Genomic DNA, 22,747 nt, shown 5'->3' with positions numbered 1-22,747 from the left:
TATTTTCTGCATTTACTTTAGCAGCAGAGAGGGTGAACAGACCACTTAGGGGAATGGTCACCCTTGTGTTTTACCAAAAAAAAATAGTGACCACTCATAGAGGTCAATTACCACGTCTACGATTATTGTTTGTCCCAAACAGAACCGTAGACGCCCCTCTCTGCTGCTATCAATATTGGGAATCATCATCTGAATCATGGGAATCTTCATCTGTTTCATCTTTATTTGTTTCATCTTTATTTGTTCTATGTTTCAAGTAATATTCAAGTTCTGATGGTGGTTTTTCTATTTTTGGATTTATGTTCTTTCTGTGTTTATAATATATCATCAAACTTCTGTATCGATCTCCACCGTAATTTTTACAAATCTGATATAATCCTCTAACGCCGTTGTTACATCCAACACATCTTCGTGGACCAGCATGAGGATTTTTCTTTATAAGATAATTATGTTTCTTGCAATATTCTCCACGGCATTTTTTATTACAATTGTTAGTGGTTCCTTGACGCAGCCACGCACAGTTGTTCATTATATTAATGATATCTATTTAATTAAATTTAATTTTATCATCACCCCTCTCTGCTGCTCCTCTTCTGCTGATATTAATTAAATTATTATGTTATAATAAAATGATACATCCAGAATCTCATACTGCAAGAACAGCACGAGAACGATTAGAAACAATTAAAAAATTTCTTCCTGTCAGAGACTCATTTAGAAAAAATCTGCAAGCGCAGCAAGAATCAAAAGTTGAGTACGAAGAAGACACTAAAAAACTATTTAAACCCGTCACTGCAGCTACTAAGAAAGCTGCATCGGCTGTTGAAAAAACTATATGGGGAGATATTGCGGAGGAAGATGAGAAGAGGAAAAAGGGTATTTTTCCGGTATTAGAACAAACTGCAGCGCAGGCTGAAAAAATAGCAGCGAGAACTAAAAAAACAAAGAAGATTTTACGAGACCTTCCAACTGACATAGCTGCGGCTCAGCCTCCACCTGTTGATGAGGAAATACTTGAAGGTATTGAAGAACTTCGTACTGAAGTCGCCGATGTGAGAAAAAAACTTGCATCTAAATCCAAACCAGCAGGAGAAAACGTAGAATTAATTGCAAAATTTAACGAAGGAGTTGTTGAGGAAATTAGAAAAACTGAAAGAGAGAGATTACCTGAAGCAATATTAAATAGTATATCTAATAAATCTAGTATTTTAAAACCCCGTTATGAAAAAATAAATGATGATAATTTCATTAAATGGATATATCGCGTATATTACAACAAAAAACAAGCTAGAGGTCCAGAATTTGAAAAACTTAAAGAAGAAGTAAAAAAACTTTATAGAGAGAGATGGGAACAACCAGAACAAGGCGAGTCCTACCAGTATCGGCTTCCTCCACCTCTGCAACAAATAGAACAACAACAATCTTCTTCGCCACAACAAAGGTTGATGTCGGAAATTAAAAAGGCTAAAGAGTCACTTAAATCATCCTCCTCGAAGAAAATTTCTGCACCTTTACATAAAATTCCTTCACATTTACGTACAATTTCTGCACCGAAAATGACATTTACACCGACAGGTTCACCACATGGATTTCGAGAAGGTGACTCACCCCCGGCCACCACTGAAGTACTTACTTCGGTAATGCAACCACCAGTATTTAAAACACCTCAAGATGAACCTAAAACAGGATCTGGTTTATGTCCTGATAATATCATCAATGACGTGTCACGGTTAGAAGTTCTCATAGGAGGAAAACGTGCCGGAAATAATTCACCAGAAATAACCAATGAAGCAGCTGATATTTGTCGGCGACTATTTCAAGGTGGTATCATGGATATTGGCGTTTACCGAGAACTTATTGATGAGCTCGTTGATGACTAGTTGTTAGATAAATGGTAAATAAAATAAGATGATTGTGCATGATAATCATCGTAAACCCACACAGGTTAGAGCGGTAAACTCACGATTACCAATCTATGAAGCAATTTACGGAAATGGACTTGGTGATGTCATTCGAGGATTATTCACGAGGATAGCTCCAAAAGTAGCACCTGTTGCAAAACAATTATCGATGAAGGCTATTGATATTGTTCGTGATAAAGCTCCTGGTGCAATTGTCAATGTTGCTGGTAAGGCGTTCTCGGCGATCAAGGAAAGACTAGCACGATTATTGCGACGAAAACAACAACCACCGGTGAAACTGGCAAGTACTGAGGTGATGCCCGCAGACGTAAGTAAAATAATAAATCAAGCTGCAAATCAAAAACTAGCGGCGATATCTGAAGAAGCAGAAAGAAATATAACAGCAAATTTAATAGCAGGAAGTGGTCTTCGTCGACGATGATCATCATTTGGAAAAATGGTAACTATAATAAAATGTTCAGGCGCGAATCAGACCCAGCATTTGATATGGAGGCACCTGTCCTTAAGTACGAGTCAGTACGTGATTATCAGTTTTATTCTTATGACGCAAGACAACCAAATCATCAGGGGAGAATCGAATTACAGGTTCATGATACAAGTAGATATTTCTTGCCCGCTGAAGCGTTTATTGAAGTAGAAGGTAGACTTGTAAAGGGGGATGATACGGCATATGGTGCCAATCTGCGTGTTGGTTTTGTCAACAACGGAATTATGGCACTGTTTGATAGCGCCACATACATGATTGATGGAAAAAATATTGAATCAATTCAGAAGGATGTTGATGTTGCTACAACAATAATTGGTCTGGCGAGATATTCTGACGACTTTACAAGATCAGCTGGTCCAACAATGATGTTTGCTAAGGATATTACCAACAACGCTGATCATGTTCAGTATATTAAGTTACAGACACCAGTAGCTACTGCAGATGATCCACAGCCAGTTGACTTTGAACACGCAGCCAGACCAGCTGCTGTTTTTGATATTATAAAAAGTGTTAGTGCGACTTACAACCTGGGATTTGCAGCACGTAGAAATATGTTGCTAGGAAATGATAGAAATTTTTCATGTGCAATTCCATTATCTCACATCTTTGGGTTTTGCAGAAATGTTAGAAAAGTCATCTTTGGAGCTAAACACACAATTGTGCTCGTAAGAAAAGGTAATGATAATGATGCAATCTGGCGAGGTGATGGTGTTGCTGATGCTGGTAAAGTAGATATAACAAAACTTTCATTGTGGATGCCAGTAATGACTCCATCTATTACTGAGGAACAAAAATTACTATCTTTTATGGATCAAGGCGGTAAATCATTGCTATCATGGTTAACAGTAACCACAGATGCTGCTCAAAGCAATATTAATGGTTTATTTACATGGCATATAGCATCACAACAGGGTGTTTCTGCACCACGACATATTTTTATTGCACTACAAGATAATGCTCGGACGAATAATCAACAACGTTCACATATGATATTTGATAACCTTGGAGTTAATGAAGTTTCCTTGCGAATAAATGGACATCAAGAACCAACAGAAAATATACAACTAAATTTTGTTCAAAATCATGTAGCGCGCGCATATCATCGTTTAATGTCATTCATGGGACGTGATCAAAATATAGATACCGGCTTGCAAATATCACAACTAGATTTTACAGGTCTATATCCGATTTATTATTTTTCACTAGAACATCTTGATTTATCCAAACAATCTGTTGTTGATATACACTTTCGAGCTCATGTTACTAACCCTCCTCCTGATATACCCGGTCCACCAATTGTTCGCGGCGCCTACAAAGCGATCGCGGTCATACTTAGCGACAAGGCCATGTTACTTGAAGGTGGCAGTGGTCGAATGAGGGTCGTTGATGCACCGGTGGAAAATCTTTAATCGTGTTATTTAGAAAAATATATTTTATATAAAAATGTCGTATAGTCATGTTAATGTTACTCTGACTCCTGGTCAGGTAAAAAAGCTTCAATCAAAAACCGCCAACAAATGCGGAACTAAAATATCACTAAAACGAGATCAAATTGGTGGTGGTCCAAACAAATTATCGTTGACAAATAATCAGATTAAACATTTCAATAAAGCCCTGGAATCAAAAACTGGAGTTCAATTTCATCTCTCCCCGAGCGCCATCAAAGACATGGTTAAAACAGGTGGTATATTCCCATTTCTTGCGGCCATTCCGGCATTACTAGCTGCAGCTGCTCCAGCCTTAAAAGCGGCCGCGTTAGGTGCTGTTGGAACAGCTGCTGGAATGGCACTAAAGAAAGCAACAGGGCAGGGATACAAAAAAAAGGGACGCGGTCTAAGATTACCGGGATCTCGTTGGGGGAGAGGCCTAAGGCTTCCAGGGTCATTTCGTTAGACGCTCCAGCATCAAATTTTGATTTACTTGATGCTGCTAAAAAATTAAAAATATCCGCCTTTAGAGGTGTTTTTATGCGAGATCAATTACCGAAACAACCAAACAAACTAGAAACAGGTATTATTAATCTTGACAAACGTTCCGGACCCGGTACTCATTGGGTATCATACGCGGTTGACCCGCGTGGAATTGTTTATTTTGACTCGTACGGGTTAGCTCCACCTGTTGAATTTATCAAGTATGTCGCACCACTCCACGCAACAACTAGCGGTTATAAAGTTTGGTATTCAACGCTACCCACACAAACAATGACAGATCCGCCAATATGCGGCCGTGAAGTAATTAATGTACTCGACGCAATATCAAAATCATCCAAGCCGCCACATAAAGTCGTGCACGATTATACAAGCAACCGATTTGTTGCGCGTAAAGCATTTTAAACAACGGATCTTATTATAATGGTTGACATTTACGGAAGATCTTCTACTGGTAAGAAAATAAAATCCGACGTTGATCTGTCAAAGTATGCGACCAAGGATGACCTCGCTGATATTATGAACCTTGCTGGAGTTGACCCAGATGAAGTTGTTATTTTTCAAGATCGATATGGTAAACTAAAAACCAGCAATATCAGATGGAATGATATAGTCCGGCGAGTACTCGGTGCAGTTACGGATAATATTCCCGTGTTTACTGACGGTGGTAGAATCAGAGATTCAAGTATGTCACTTAAAACCATCAGAGATGAAATTGCAAAAAGTGTTGCTAATCGCGTGAGAAACACCGGTGACACAATGACAGGTGAACTTAACATGAACGGGAACAAAATAGTAGCTGTAACAGCTCCAAAATCTGACAACGACGTCGCAAACAAACTATACGTCGACGACGTGGATGGAAAACTATCCACGCTACGGGCCGAGTATGACGTTCACACGGGCGCGTTTACAAGGCTTCGAAGAAATTTTCAGAAAACCGATGATGCCATAAATAAGTTCTTTGGAACTCCTTCCGTCATCGATATAAAACTTTCTGATATCAAAAGTAACCTAGACACGATCAAACGAACACAACTAGACATCGTAGCGGGAATTCCTGAGATTATCAATAAAACCAATCTGATTAAAATTCCAGCTGAAATAACTCCCGGGCATATCACAAACATCGTATGCACGGTATCATCGGGATTTGCAACATGGTCGCAGCAAAATAAAAATATCAAATATACCGCAACAGTCACTGGCGTGTACAGGCTATCTGTGTTTAGTGCTGCAAAATTTGAAATATTTACAACGTTTCCATGGCGTCATTCCACAGACAGGTTTTCCGGGGTTGTATCTGTTATATTAAATATCGGAACCGAAGAAATATTTATTCTGGAAGCAGCTGATAAGAAATTAACCGCAACATCTTACTGGTGGTGTTTGGAATTTGTAGCTGAAGCACATCAATTGTTTACTGTATAAAAATATATATGGACGGTGCACAATACAGATACAATCAAGCGCGTGAATGGCAGGCGACGCTAAAAGATCAAGTCGATCAATATACAGTAAAAGTAAAAAAATATCGACGACGATTGGTTATCGTTGATGTGATTGTTTATTCAGTATCCGCTGTTGTTGCTGGAACCGGTGTAATATTATCAGCGTTGACAACGATGGCACCAGTAGCTGTAACTATCTGTATTTCAGCAGCAACAACTATTGCAGGTGTGCTTGGTATCATCACAAAAAAAATATGTACTTGTACGAACGAAAAATTATCCGATTACAAAATAAAATTACACACAACGACGGTAGCATACTCGAAATTATCCTCGTTGTTATCAGCGAGTCTCAGTGATGGAATTATATCTGATTTCGAATTTTCAATGATGACCAAAATATACGACGAAGGTATTAAAGATACAAGTATCAATAATGACAGAATTACTCCAGCAGATCGTGACCAACACAACTCCGCCAAAGATAACAATGATCTCGGTAAGTTCAACTAATCCTGAATTTAGTGTTAATTTTCCTACTGCAATTCCAGTAAAAGAAATAGCACTAGCACAATTACGAGTATATTACAGCTGGCCCAATATCAGATCAAAATCATTTAATGGTACACCAGCAAATAATTCGCTTGTATTTACTAACAAGAACAAATCCGATGGAACACCTGACTGGGTTGTTGTTGGAATACCAACTGGCAGTTATGAGATCGAACAAATCAGTGAGGAATTTGCGCGTAGAATAAAATCAATAACGGGAAAGGAATCAAAAATATCAATTAATGTTCATGAGCCGACGTTGTCCTCGACGGTTGAAATAAACTCGCCTGATTATGCCGTTGATATTTATCAATCTTCAATCAGATCAGTGCTAGGATGGCCTGAAATTCTCCCGGTGCATAAAGGACCACCAGAACCGAAAAAGTCTGATTATGTCACGGATAGACAATCATATCATGAAATTAATCCATCATACGGGGAAAAACTACGTATTTTTAAAAATAAATTAATATTTAGCCATTTTCTCTTTCACGACTCCATGGAGGCATGGACTTTTCTAAGTCGGGAGGGGGAAACAGGACATGTTTTTGGTCTTCATCGAGGTGATATTATTGAATATTTTCAGGAAATCAATCAAGAATGTAAAAAACAACTAGATCAACTGAATCAATATTTTAACGAACATATTTTTGACATATCAGCGTCATCGCGTGAAAAAATCATCACGCGTGTGGAAATATTAAATCAGCTTATATCAGATATGGAATATTTTAATAACCGAATAGTTCAAGCGATGGTTAGTTTAGGATCATTTAAAAAATTTGATGCATATAAATGGTTAGAAAAATATAAATTAACAGAAGCCGATGTACCGAATTATAAATTCCCCGGGTATAGTGTAACCGAGTTAAGAAAATCTGTCAGTGATGTCATTGATGAGTTTTTTCCTAAAATACTCCATGCATGGAGAAAACTAGCACCATATCCAACCGTTCTCAGATATGATAATGATCCACATGGCGGCGGAAGACACGTATCCCCGCGGATCGTTAATATAACACCGACGGTCGCGGTCAATCTGGTTTGTGACGTAATCGATGGCAGCTATCAAATAGATCTCGGAAGATCAAATCAAGCTCAACAAGGATACATCCTGTACACGTTCACACCACAAGTTCCCCCTGGAAATTTAATCGTGCAAGAACCAACTAATCCCGTGTATTTGCGGTGTCACAATAATATGCTAACACGAATCAATTTTAAACTCACAGACCACCTTAATCGCTTGATTGACATACGTGAAGAAGAGCTTGTAATAAATCTGTATGTAAAGTCGTAAGACTTCCGTCGTAAGGACTTCCGTCGTAAGGACTTCCGTCGTAAGGACTTTTGTCGTAGATCTTCATGTGGAGGAAGGTTTTTACACACGAGGATTTCTTAACAGTTAGAAGAACATTTGTAACAGAGATCAGACTCAAATTCGATCAACTTAAAAAAATATTTTATTATTACTGGCACAAATTTGTGTTTGGTACAAATTAATCGGCCTAGGCAACTAAGGCCTAGGCAACTAAAAAAATTAGTCGATGAAAGTAAAATTAAAATTTCTATCACAAAAAAAATAATATTTATTAATTTTCCTGATTTTTACTGAAATTGTACAAATTACTTGATTTTGACTACCAACTACCCCCTCAGAAACATAAAAATGCACGAACTACTTGATTTTGACTACCAACTACCCCGTCAGAAACATAAAAATGCACGAACTACTTGATTTTGACTACCAACTACCTCATCAAAATCAAGAAAGTTCTAACCTTGTCAAATTGTTCCTAACAAATTTTATTTATTATAAATTAATTTTATTTATTAATAATATTATTTTTACTGAGATTTTTATTTGTTTTTTACTAAAATACAACGAAATTGCTCAATTTTCCTGATTTTGACTACCAACTACCCCGTCAGAAATCAAGTAGTTCGTGCATTTTTCTTTGATTTTGACTACCAACTACCCCGTCAGAATCAAGTAATTTGTGCATTTTTCTTGATTTTAGTAAAAAAAAATAAATTAATTCAGTAAATAAATAAATTAATTCAGAAATAAATAATTTGTAAAATTAAGAAATTGTACAAATTTGTTAAATTTCAGTAAAAAAAAACAAATTACTAACCCATCAAATTCAGAATAATATTTCTGATCAAAGATCTCAGTCATCTTCAAAATTACTACTTTGGATCGTTTCACCAGTAACGAAGTTACTCTGGATCGTTTCACGATCTGACATTATTTTTCTTAATAGTCTTATGCGAGTACTAATCGTTTTCTTTGCCTCGTACTCGTGGGATAATAACGACTTAATTCTTTCTACGGCGGTAGAAAGAGGAACGAACTCCTTCACATGATCATCTTCTACGGTAGCAAGCGACTGAAACATTGCCGATTGAATCCGTTTCATGAGACTGTATTCAGATGATAGTGTGTGTGTCCCCATGGTTTTACGTTCTTGTAAAATCTCAAAGTCAGAAACTATTTTTTCAGGATTAAGTTCATCAGATATATTAATTCCATCTTTTTTTAATTTTTTAATAGCGACAATTACATCATTGATATTTTCATGGTTCATTATATAATATATAAATCTTTAAAATAAAAAAAATATCCCTGGAACACCTATCGAGTGTATTAGCGAGTTCGTCGGGATGTTTCAAGGACAGCACAACCAAGAACTTGTAGCTTGCCACCGCAATCTACCAAGTTCATTAGGCAAATATTCCCTCTACGAGTGCCCCTAACCCGCCAAACAACGGTCTAGAGGCCCAAGAGGGAGGACGGCACAACCCTCATTAAACTCGTAGCTTGCCACCGCAATCTACCAAGTTTAGAGGATATACACATAACATATAACTAACTAAGGACAGCACAGTCCTCATTAAACTTGTAGCTTGCCACCGCAATCTACCAAGTTTATCGGACATACATACAATGAAATGGTTATATACAATGAATGAAGAGCCCCTATCGAGTGTATTAGCGAGCTCAGATTATGAATGAAACGGCACTAACTAAGGACAGCACAGTCCTCATTAAACTCGTAGCTTGCCACCGCAATCTACCAAGTTTATCGGACATATATACAATGAAATGGTTATATACAATGAAATGGTTATATACAATGAATGAAGAGCCCCTATCGAGTGTATTAGCGAGCTCAGATTATGAATGAAACGGTACTAACTAAGGACAATACAAACATGTACGCTCAGCAAAATCACACCCACAATAATTAATCCAGTGGGTGATACGAAAATATGTATCAACCACAAGTCAATATTGTGGTTGTGAATTTGCTGAGCGGAGGGGTTCTTGCGGTTCCCCCCACTATTATAAAAATCGCAATTATGCGCACCACCGACAAATTGTCAGCCATGGGGATTCGATCCTGGACCGCGAGCGCCACAGTCCAATACCATACTGATCGAGCTATCAAACATTGTTACGAACATATGTTTCGGAAGTTAATATATAGCTAGCTATATAGCTAAGGAACCAATATTTACACTAAAACAGCGGTTTCTGAATAATAACAGTTTCTGTATTTAACAGTTTCTGTATTTGTAGCGGTTTCTGAATAATAACAGTTTCTGTATTTATAACAGTTTCTGAATAATAGTTTCTGTATTTGTAGCTGGTTTCCTAAGCAGACTGAAAATCAATAATAACAGTAGCATTAATGCACCAGTCAAAGAACTTTCCAGAGTGTAAGTTCAGTGAACACACAACTGCAGGTCGATTACAATGAGTAACGGTTTCTGTTTCACACACAGCTTCCTACGGATCAATAATATTATCATGTGTTGTATGATGGGAAAATATTTAAAAAACATGAATAATACTTCTACGAGTAATTAGTTACGATGTAATTAGTTACGATGTAATTAGTTAAACTGACTAATTACGATCATAAAAAACCAACCATCTACGAAGAAAACTATATATTACAAAGTAATCTCCCCTTAAATCAAAAATTCAGTAGTGTATGGAGGACCTACTGTGACATAAATTAAAAAATTAATTCAATGTGGTGATGATAGTTAATAATGTGGTGATGATAGTTAATAATGTGGTGATGATAGTTATTGATACTGAAATGTAATTTTCTGCTTATATTTTTTCGAGAAAGTAGATCTGGTTATATTATCTGCGACGTATTTTACCACACGCGAGTCAATATCAAAATATGTCGCAGCAGCGTTCATAGACTGAAACATAATTTCTTCACCGGTTTCTATGTTTGTAGAAATTACCGCCCTCTTTCCGATTGTCTTACATCTTCCTGTATTACCACATGCAGAGTTCACGCTTCGAGTGACAACACGAAGGTTGTGTAGGGAGTTATTTTGAGTGTCCCCGTCAATATGATCAATAACAAGACCGTCTTTGATCAAACCCCTGTGACACTCGTATGTGAAACGATGACAATGATAATTTTTCTTTCCAACTACAAATCTAAGATAGCCAGTATTAGAAACATAACCAACTGGTCTCTTCAACTTGCAGTGTCTGATGATACCATTAATATTTGATTCATAGTTTGTTATGACAGGATGTGGGACAAATATATTTTGCTCCATTATAATAACATTATATGTTTAAATCATTGTTTGTCTGAAATCTTGATATATAATCCTTCACGGATTTTATAGCGTTTTCACCGCTATTATTTTTTTTGTCATAATATCTTTTAAGTTCTCTGAACCGTTTCCCGCCACACTTTCCACATAATTCTGTCTTTCCTCGCACTCCAATACCACACCGTAGACATGGTATTGGTCCTAGACTTCCTCGTCGTATGTTTTGTGAATGCATCCAACAAAATTCCTTTCTACAGGATTTGTTGCATCGATTTACTGAGCCGATCATCAACCATCTACATTGGGACATTGTATATATATATATAATTTTCTTTATTTAAATATTTGTTTTAATTATATGAACGAGTTTGAGAGATTATCCCAAACTAGGCCTGTTAAGTATAAATTCAACCTTGACAGATTATCTTCTGACTTGCCAGTACGAGATCTGGTTGATCCGAAAAATAAAAGTTTGATCTCGAAAATTCATGACGCTAAGAAAGAATTTTACACGGATGGTGCATCTCATACATGGTCAACGTTCAAGATTATACGCACTGACTTTGTCACGGACGCCACAATGAACGACAAGCGAGCGGCAACTATCATTAACTACATCGCTGAATACGAGGGCAATCAAAAATATTTCTTCAGAGTAAAATTTATTGTATTAACAGAAACAGATAGTTGGATTATCCGTGACAAATATGATCCTGTCCTTGGTAATAATAAAACTATCATATTAAGTAAAAATTCCAGACCGGGTCTATTGACTGGTATTGATAAACCGTATTATGAACGAGCGTATCCTGTAACAGCAGTTATTTATGGAATTTATGAGATAAATAAAAAACCCAACGTTGATAAACTAGCGCCGATGAAATTTTCAAGGTTAAATTGTGTAGCTGAACGAGTAATAGAACACTTTACAAACGCGATGCGTGGAAATGGATTAACCGATTTAAGGCGTGAAAAAATAAACTCGTGGGCTGATTCAGTTAAGGATACTGGTGCTACAATAAAAGATGTTGCTGAGTTAGGAAAAATATTAAAATTTCCAATAACCGTAGCGACAATAACGGGAGAAGTACTGTACCAGTCGAAATATAAATCGAAAGGAGCTCCAATAAATATTATTGATCATAACGCGCACGCATGGACTAACGCAGTAACAATATTTCCACGTGATCGAACTGTTAGATTTTACCCCACAGAATTATCTGTGGCAGATATGAGTATGTTTGATTTTATCAACGAAATAAGTAAAACCGATCCTGTATCGGTATGGTTATTCAAAAGTAATGAGGAGGGTGAATTTGATCAGTTTGTCAAACCGAACGGTGAAATATATCGCACAGAATCCCTCCATGACGAGATGAAAAATCTTGCGACGTTTTTACAGTGCAAGCACGCGGAAAATACTGACAAATTACTAACTAATTGTTTTACCGTTCCATCTGTTGCGGCTCATTTCGCCAGAGAACAAAATTCATGGAAACCAACACGATTTGATTTACTCGGTGACGTACGTGCAAGTTGCGTCGAATATGGACATGGCGGATTATGGAATACCAAATACAATTACAATGATGTTATTTCGGTTGATATGGTTGCATGTTATCCAGGAAGTTTTCTGGGATACGGAGATTGTTCTACGTACTTTGAAAGATTTGGTCACCCTACAAACGAGATGACGCGAGTGGCAATTAATGGACCATTACCTGATTTTGATCTGACTGGATTCGCCTGTATTGAGTCGTTCGAGTTTAACGAAAATCTTCACAAGATTTGTTATGTTTGGTTTGGCAGACATTTTTGTGAAAAACGTTGGGCACCTATAGTTTTGTTGCGATATATGCTAGATTGTATGATACTGACATCGTTGGTGGTCAGTGAGGCAATTATATCATATCATGCACAGACCAAAGTTTGGTTGCCCATGTCAGATTCTGAAGTTATCAGCGAGTTTAAGGATGATATTCCTAATAAACTCAAAACCGCAAAAGATCTCGGTAGAAAAATTATAGGTAAATTTACTCAAGGTGGTGCATATGATTATAAAAGACATCACGCACGATTAATTTTAGATGATGCCGAGTACGATTTTATAATCGCTGATACAACGGCGAAAAATACATTTGTAAATCGAGAGAGTGTTTATTTATCCGACGGAACAAAATTAGGTACGATCGTTAGTTACATAAATGACGTATCCCCGCAATATACTCATCTAAGATCTTCCATGTTGGCTTATGTTTCTATAAATTTATTATCGATGATTAATAGATTTCCTGAGACCGCAGACAGAGTCGCAACAGATTCGTTTTATATTTCAAGTAAATATTTAGAACCTGTTATGAAATTTACAAGTAATGATGAACGATGGGGTTCGTGGAGAATAAAAAAGGAACTATTACACAATTACACAGAATCAGCAGATGTTCCAGTGAGAGATGTTTATCGTGAGGGTAATAAAATATCAGAAATGTCGAAAGCACCATCGTTGAGTGATCCAATAACCAGATATAAGACAGTATATCTCAATGGACCTGGTGGATGCGGCAAAACAACTCGAACGATTAATGTTTTTAGAAATTCAGATATAATCGTGCTGACACCCACACATAGACTCGCACGTGAGATGAAACAGCGGCAAGTACAATCGTGCACGTATCATAGTTTCTTCCGATGGCGCGGGGATACATGGACTCCTGAACGGATGGGGGAAAAATATATACCTAAAATAATTATTTGGGATGAGATATGCACGGTCTCATTGGATACATTAAAAATGTTTCTTGATTGGTTGTTGACGAAAAATACCGCCATAATAATGTGTGGCGATCATGGTCAACCTCCGCCTTTTGTTGGACCATCTCCACATGATTGGTTAAAAAATTTCGTTGATTATTACGAAGAAATAGATGATGATCATAGAGCTCTTGATGCAAATTTGAAGGAGTTTAAAAAATTAATCAGATTACAATCAAACAAAATTCAGTGTGAAATAATACGTGGAGTGATCTCAGAGACATCAATGAGTGATTTTTTGAACTCATGGAGACCCACCGATTTGATCGTAGCAAGTAGAAAAATAATCAGAGACGCTTTACAACAACAGTTATTTCAACTACATAAAGAACAATATTCAGAACTACCCGTACCGTTGTGTTATAGACCATCAGATACACGAAAACAGAATATTAATGTTGATATTCCAGGACAGACAGAGTCAAGGAAACAGATTCTCGTATTAAATGATATTGTCGCCGTTGATATCAGTGTAGTCGAAGATGCATTACACGCTGACAAATCTCCATGGGTGTTGGGATACGCCATGACGATCCACTCGTCTCAGGGATTAACTATTTCTGATACACGAGTCTGGATTGTAGACGATCGCATCGAGTGGTCAAATTTAGTTTATTTAGCGGTATCGAGGGTCAGAAATATATCTCAATTACGTTGAATCATAATTCCTGAAATCGTTGATAAATTTAACATCATCGATGATGATATAATAAGAAAAAAATTAATCGGATACAAACAATCTGACAAAAAAAATAAACGTGACTTTGATCTTGATGTTGAATTTATTACCGAGTTAAAACAGCAGCAGAACAATCATTGCGCAAGTTGTAATTGTATAATGTTATGGCGGTATTCGAGTAATGATTCAAGACAATTCACCGTAGATAGAAAAGATAATAGTCGCGGTCATACACGAGAAAATACCATGTTAACCTGTCTCGAATGTAATCGACGTAGAGGCGCTAGTTAAGTGATCGAAATCACCGGAGTGATCGCGGCGGTAGTTGTGTATCCGCGGGAATTATTTGTAGTTGTTCACGTGTAAATCCACGTTGAGGAGCAGCAGAATCTAATCTGTAGATTGCAGGTCTGGAAACGCCTAAATTTCTTCCAGTGGATCTTGTCACGGTAGATATTTTGTGTGTGGTAACACTCCAAATAGGATCAGTTGCTCTCGCGCTACCACCTTCAAGTTCACCAGGCTCATATAAATATCTGACTGTGACATCACCTAATATTTTTTGTTTTCCAGCATCTTTCCGTTGTGTTGGTATATTTTTTTTTGTGACCGCGCTAATGGGTTTCATATTGGTTGTTCGTGTGATTTCATTATTTAATGCAGCTATCACGATTGGTAATCTTGCAACCCATTCACGAGATCTCTTATCCTGAATAAATTCCCTCGCGTATTGATATCCAAATAACCGTTCAGCAAGTGTTCGATTAAATCGCTCAACAATTGCTTGATCACGGTGAATTGCAGTATGACCTCGTCGTATTTTGGTATTATGTTGTTTCATCAACGATGATACTGGACCAAGAAATTCCTTACCAGGATCAACCTGTAGTAGCTGTGACCATCGCAGACCACCTTGTGGTCCAAGTCCTCGTTGATAAATTCGTTCAAACGCATCGGCTACTTCAGATGATGTGTTCGCCGATAGCGGCTCTGCTTCTTTATATCTACTTGCAACATCAACTACGGTTAGCGCGTACTTGTACGTTTTTCCACGCACAGTATCATGCCGTAAAAACAGAATATCAGCTTGATGAACTTCATTAGGAACACTGACATCGAAATACGAGTACTGAATTTGTTTAGGACGTGGTAGATAAATTTGCCATATTGCTTGTTTAGATAACCACGTTTTAGCAGTAGAATGTTTAACCGATGCTGCATCAGCGAGTTTACCAATTGCTGCTTTGCCTCTCCAGTATCCTCTCGGTGAATAATAAATTGATTCCATTATTAATTACCAGCCACAATCGCTAATTTACCTTTCATCGAGGATCTTACTAACCAATTAGCTAATGATTCTCTAATATTTTTATTTTTTATAGAATTTAATGAATGAATTAATTTTACATCTGCAATATGCCTATCTTGTAGATTTTGACTTTTATAAGCTACATCATGAGCATGACAAGCTCGATCAATAGCATTTATTGGTTCCTCGCCTGGTTTTGGTTGATCTTGATTATCGAGCCTGATATCAAGTCTGGTACCAGGACCGCAATAATTATATCCTGGTAGATGTTTTTCCCCGCTGTATTTAGCCCATGGAGCACCTGGAAACTTTGACATCAAATTAGCAATATCACCACCGCGCTTATTAGGTAAAAACGAAAATTTCTTTCTACCGCATACAGAACATTTTCCACCGTACGCTATTTTTTTGTTTTTTGTTATAACCGTAGCTAAATCAACAGTTGGAGTTTTAACTCTACAACGTAAACAATATAAATTCATGTTATAACATATATGGATATAACTGATTTCTCAGCAACTCGGCAACGAGAGCCAGTTAAGCATCATCCTGCGCTACCGAACTCCATCAGAATGATTATCATAGGACCATCTGGATCGGGTAAGACGCAATTATTACTTAATCTGATAATGAGATGGTTGAAATGGGATAAGTTGTATTTAGTAGCACCATCCGTTGATGATCAACGATGTTATGATGTACTTAAAGATTTCAATGAAAACGCGCGATTACTGGATGAAGATAATGATATTATAGAGTTTATAACCGATATTGATGAAGCACCATCCGTAGATTCCATAGACGGATTTATTAATAATTTAGTTGTATACGACGATGTGATGCTAGATAAACAATCAAATCCAGCCAGAATATTTTCCCGAGGGAGACATAAAAATACAGACGTGATCTATGTTACTCAACGATATACACAAATTCCGAAGGTGATCAGAGACAACTGCAACATTTTAGTTGTGTTTAATGGCGTAGACACACACACGTTGCGAAATATTCATCAAACCTGGTGTGGTGGTGACATGGATATAATTAAATTCAAAAATTTCTTCTCACGAGCGCAAGCTACCCCGCATGGATTTATAACAATAAATTTACATGATCCAAGAACAAGATATCGTGTGGGTATTGATAAAATATTTGGGTAACAGGGGGAGCAGCAGAGAGGGGTGATGATAAAATTAAATTTAATTAAATAGATATCATTAATATAATGAACAACTGTGCGTGGCTGCGTCAAGGAACCACTAACAATTGTAATAAAAAATGCCGTGGAGAATATTGCAAGAAACATAATTATCTTATAAAGAAAAATCCTCATGCTGGTCCACGAAGATGTGTTGGATGTAACAACGGCGTTAGAGGATTATATCAGATTTGTAAAAATTGCGGTGGAGATCGATACAGAAGTTTGATGATATATTATAAACACAGAAAGAACATAAATCCAAAAATAGAAAAACCACCATCAGAACTTGAATATTACTTGAAACATAGAACAAATAAAGATGAAACAAATAAAGATGAAACAGATGAAGATTCCCATGATTCAGATGATGATTCCCAATATTGATAGCAGCAGAGAGGGGCGTCTACGGTTCTGTTTGGGACAAACAATAATCGTAGACGTGGTAATTGACCTCTATGAGTGGTCACTATTTCTTTTTGGTAAAACACAAGGGTGACCATTCCCCTAAGTGGTCTGTTCACCCTCTCTGCTGCTACTTTGTATATTGGCTGTGTCACAAGCTGTAGTATGTAGATTCACAGTTGTACATGTACGATTTATTTTGACTGTGTCTGTAGTAAGTATAATTATAAATAAACTTCGTATTTTGACTGCTTCAGACGCAGTAATACGTAGAGTTATATTTGTTCATATGTGTTGTATTGTCAGGCGCTGTAGTAAGTAAATATATATTTGTACATATACGTTTTTTCGGACTGTCTGACGCTGTATTAAGGAGCGTTATGGATTAACATAAGGAGAAATAGTGGTAGCAGTAGTAAAATTTATATGGCAACACGAAAGAAAGTATGATTGATAGATGCAAGAACTACGCTTGACAAAAATAAACGGGTAGATATGTATAAAAATCTTGGAACCTTCTGTCATTAATTCGATCTGTATTCATCCCTCCGAGTGGTCTAAAGCGCTCTCCGTTACGGATCACTGCCATCTCACCTCTGTCTGCGTGGGTTCGAGTCCAAGGCTCGGCTAGCGTGGGTACGTGGGAAAGCCTGCCAGTAGCTTCTCGTGGGTCGGTGGTTCTTCCCTGGGTTTTTCAGGGTTCTTCCTCCACCATTAATACTGGCCGCCATGTATAGCCTATCGTGTGCTGAAAAATGGCGTTAAACACTACAACAACAACAACAACAACAATATTCATCCCTCGTTATTTTTTATTTTATATACCTTCATTTGCTTGAACGAAAACTAAGTAAACAAGGTATTATGTTATTAGATCGCAACTGAAGTTATTTGACTCGTTTTATCTCAATCGAGAAGACCGGGAAGTAATTGTTTGCAGCAGATAATCCAGCCAGATAAAGTGACATATTCATAACCTGGTTCTTTGCAAATTATATGGAATGTTGTCTGGGTTTGCTTATTGCAATAGGACTTTATCCAGGTAACCAGACACGAACCAGGCGTCCCAGTGAACACACCACACAACTTGGAAACTTACTTTTTAAGGGGTTTGAATAGACACTTTGTAAGTATCAATTTACTGTATAGTATCATAAGTTACACAAGTTTTTCTTTCTGTTTTTTGCTATAGTACAATACAAATCCAAATTCATTATCACAAGTTTCAAAATTATGGGAGTATGGACTAATCTGAAGTGGTGTACTGGGGAAGGAGGACTGATAGTATTAGTTCCAATTTTACAAGCAGTTCTAGCCAGACCGACAAAATCAAAGAAATGAAATTGATTGTCCAAGCACTCTGGCCAGGGACCAACTAGTTCCTTTTCGGATGAGTGGGTCGGGACTGGGATAATGATATTAGCAAAGCATTTTTTCTTTTACTTCCAGATAATATTTTTAACTAATATGATGGATGCAATGGGTTCTCCTTTATATAAATCTGGGTAAGAATATTCGTTCAAGCACTTTCAGAATTTTGTTTACAAAATCTCTCCCCACACCCACTCACTTGCCCACTAACATTAAATGGTGGGACCATTACCGAATTTTTAAAAAACAACAACAGGAAAGCATTTATATTCCTATTGGAATGTGCTGTTGTAATTTGATCTTATTTTCCGATCTCTTGCTGTATTCTATCAACCATTATTTGCTTGACCCAAAAGCATGAGAAAAAAAATACATGTTGCAACATTTGAGCTCTTATGATTGTTAGGGTAGTAATTGTGCTAAACTTCAGCCAGAAAATGTCACCTATTCAGACCCTTGCATTTTGCTATATGTCTGTAATGTCTCTGCAGTGATTGGTTGGTTTGCTATATGTCTGCAAAGTCTCAACAGTGATTGGTGAAGTTGCTTTTTGCCTGCACAATTTCTGTAGTGATTGGTGGATTTCAACACGTTTGCACAGTTTCTGTAGTGATTGGTGGTTTTGCTTGGTATATTATAATTCAAAGGCAATCATATTATCTATATTCACAATAGCAGATATTCATATTAAGTCGATTTAGTGACGGCAATATCGACTTGGGAAGATCTTCAACTGGGAGTGCGAGAAGATACGTGAACCCACTAGATATATTATTATTTGAATAATCTGATGTTACGGCCAATGCTAATATTTGCTTTCAGTCATATACTACAGACGATAAACGCTTTATATAAGTAAGGAATTATAAAAAATGCATTTCTCTACGCAATGAAACACTGCAATTTTGATAAAGAGAAAATGTTCCTCATTTTTAGCTGTGATATTCCTTTTGGTGTATATGCGCTTCTAATTTCTGCTACGATTGTTAATGTATCCATCTGGCTGTCATATAGACTTCATCTAAATTACACACACAAGATATATGCAGTGAAATCCATAATTTTCTATTGGACCATAACCTAGGAAATAATCAACTGCAAGGTCAAATACGTGGGTCATTTTTGATGACCTGTGCCTCTTTATCTCTTAATAAACAAGAAACGATTCAGACATGCTTTTGTGCCTGAAAAGTTTTCCGCGTTTTTAGTTCATACAAGCTCCTCTTTATAACCTACTTGTATATTTCTTTCTTTTCTTAATATAGAATATTAGATCCGATTTAGACCTGAACGACTAAAGTTGGAGCATGCCCTTTCTGTTGTTGCAAAATATAATTATATTTATACCTTGGCGCCATTAGAAGTGGCATTATCAGATACTAAATGCCATCTTCTATTGATACAATATTTGATATTGCGATAATGATAAGCAGAAAACTATGTGCTCTCTGAAGTCAGATGTTCACACATTGTTGCACATAAGAAAATGTTTTAAAGGCCCATTGCAAGAAAATTTCAATTAAAACATGAAAGAAAAAGTCATGTGGTGATTGTTCAAAAATTATTCTCTTCAAGAGTGTATGTTAAATCGTACTTGAAACTTTTTTATTTATAAATTCACTCCGTAGATAATACAAGCCGTTCGCCAATCGAATGAATCAATAACACTATTTTGTTTGAAAGTTTCATTTTGTTTGAGACTGTGTTAACGCTATCTACAACAGACCGCTCTTAAAAGACAATCGATATTATAAGTAACATAGGTGTCTAATGGCGTAATCGAAAATGTGATCTATATCTAGGGATGGCACTTTCATTAGATACAATTTCTACCCATGAATAAGCTCTACTGTATAGGGTCACTGGAATAGCTTAGCATATGGCTGATTGTTTATTCACTTTGTTTTATATTGCATTCAGCTATTTAAAAAGTCCATATATGTCTGAACAGCAGAAATCACTAAGATAAATAAGCATGGTTGTGTATGACGTGCTTACCCTCTAAAAGCCAGTACAACCAGCGGTGAAATAATGCCTTTCTGGCCTGATTACCTATCAGATCCAATACATCAAAAATAAATTAAGTCTTCGACCAATAATTGACATATGTTTTGACTTTGGGGTTTACTCTGATATCATGCAGACCCTGGTCAAAGCAAAATTGTGTACGGAAATAGACTGCGTCTAATAACTGACATCATTATTCGGAGCATTTCATATGTCAAAGTTCTGTTAATAGTTATATCCTGACATTACCAACAAAAGACAACACTGGAACACTCGACCTTCAGGATGAATAAAGCTGTTATAATTTTTCACAGATTAAATTATTGTAGCAAAATATGAATTTATTTGCGCTGCTATATCTAGCTAACATATAAATATGTTTTGTGTATTCACGAAACCTTATCTATAAGACATTAATTACTCTAACATCATTTTATAGACTGTTCTTTATTAGACCCTATTTGGAAAACAATTATTATTACAACACCCTTTGTGTGTGTGTGTCTGTGATATATCTCAAACACACTTTTTAGTTTGGGTTAAAGAGAAATAGGTTGATGTTGTGGTCATGCAATAAAAAGCAAGGTCACTGACTGAAAATAATGTTATCTCCTTCATAATGTCAGTTTACGTCACAGACGATGGCCGAAACATTGCTAATGTTATGTATTTCGGGTAAGGAGAAGCTATGTGATTGCGGAGTCAAAATGGACAAAGGTCAGTAACACCCCGACTTGAAGAATAAAAATAGTTTCTGAACACAAAATATGAGTTATTTGCATAGAGTACTTTTAAAATGGGTGGATGTGAAATGTGACGGGTTTGGTACCTGTCACGATCTCCGCTTCACACATCACCAGAAATGAATGTCTGTGTACCCTTACCAGCGGACCTATGTTCGAATCTCCGTATATTCCGAATTAAAAATATCTAACGTGTATGACAGTATTATTTGTATTAAATATTAATTCTGCTTACTATTATCAAGCAATCTCTTGTAGAACCCAAAATAGCACTTTCCGTTATGTTTAGTGGATATTTGTAATTCTATTATTAATCGTATATAACTTGATTTGTTTCATTGGAATCAAGAATGACTATGTAGCTATATGAGAATTAATTACTAGGTCGCCATGCAAGTGTGTCTGCATATAACACCAACTCAGTAGTGTGATTTTGGGGTGATGTGTGCTTAGTCGTTGCGGAATATGGGTTGGCGTACATGTAATGAGATGGGTGTCGTTTAATCGCGGGCCTATGTTCGAATTCCCGTAGAGTATGGATTAAAAATTTTCTAACCGGTACGAAAATAAATGTGAGTAATGGATTCCAACGGAGGTGATGAAATTGCGTAATTTAGCCACGTGGTATTAGACCTATTGTCATCGGATGCTAACATTAATGGCGACTTTGTTCCACTTGTCGACGAATATCTGAGTTTTGTTACCATACCCTTTAATACACTAAAATATAATCTTGTTCATAGTCAAATATAAATTAATACTTGGACCGATTCTAATGTACCAATACCAACTCGAGGTCAGATTGTGTAATAGCATTAGCACGTGAAAAGATTCGATTTCTTGCGGCACCATCAGGTGCGAAAACAAACAGGGATTGTTTCTACAATGCGGAAGTGGTAGTCACGACTGAATTCTCTTCGGTTACCTTTTACAACGAATTTGTTAAACCAGCAATAACCCAAATGAGAAAGAAAGGTCTCGACTTTTATTCAACAAGGACGCACTTGTTCGTATAACGTTTATTCGACAAAAACGAGAACGTTCGTGAATACACCAGTTACGGGTGTAACCATACATTTCTAAATGACCATGCTGCTAGGTCTCCAGAACGTAGACATGTTTGCAATCTTAAATACTCTTCAGGTATATGTTTTATAATTGTATGGCAGCTGTGGATGTACAATACGTTAAGCCTGTGTAACGTTTATCCTTGTACGTGATGAGTACGAACATTATCTGCATTTTATGCACGTGTACGATATTGCATTATTAATGTAACGGAACT

General features: G+C 36.8%; 1 protein-coding gene across 1 annotated transcript in view; it reads left to right on the top strand.

Moving 5' to 3' along the window:
• The first annotated feature begins 18,401 nt into the window (after window positions 1-18,401).
• The window catches only part of LOC149789815 (uncharacterized), a 110,698-nt gene continuing 106,352 nt past the window's right edge, over window positions 18,402-22,747 (top strand). The window contains exon 1 of the mRNA XM_089971811.1: window positions 18,402-18,467. The gene's annotated coding sequence lies outside the window, so the exon portion shown is untranslated. The remainder of the gene's footprint in view (window positions 18,468-22,747) is intronic.

This window comes from Sinohyriopsis cumingii, chromosome 10 (genome assembly GCF_028554795.1).
Source record: "Sinohyriopsis cumingii isolate HCF-2022 chromosome 10, ASM2855479v2, whole genome shotgun sequence".
Lineage (NCBI taxonomy): Eukaryota > Metazoa > Mollusca > Bivalvia > Unionida > Unionidae > Sinohyriopsis > Sinohyriopsis cumingii.
This window is presented reverse-complemented; position numbering and strand designations above follow the sequence as displayed.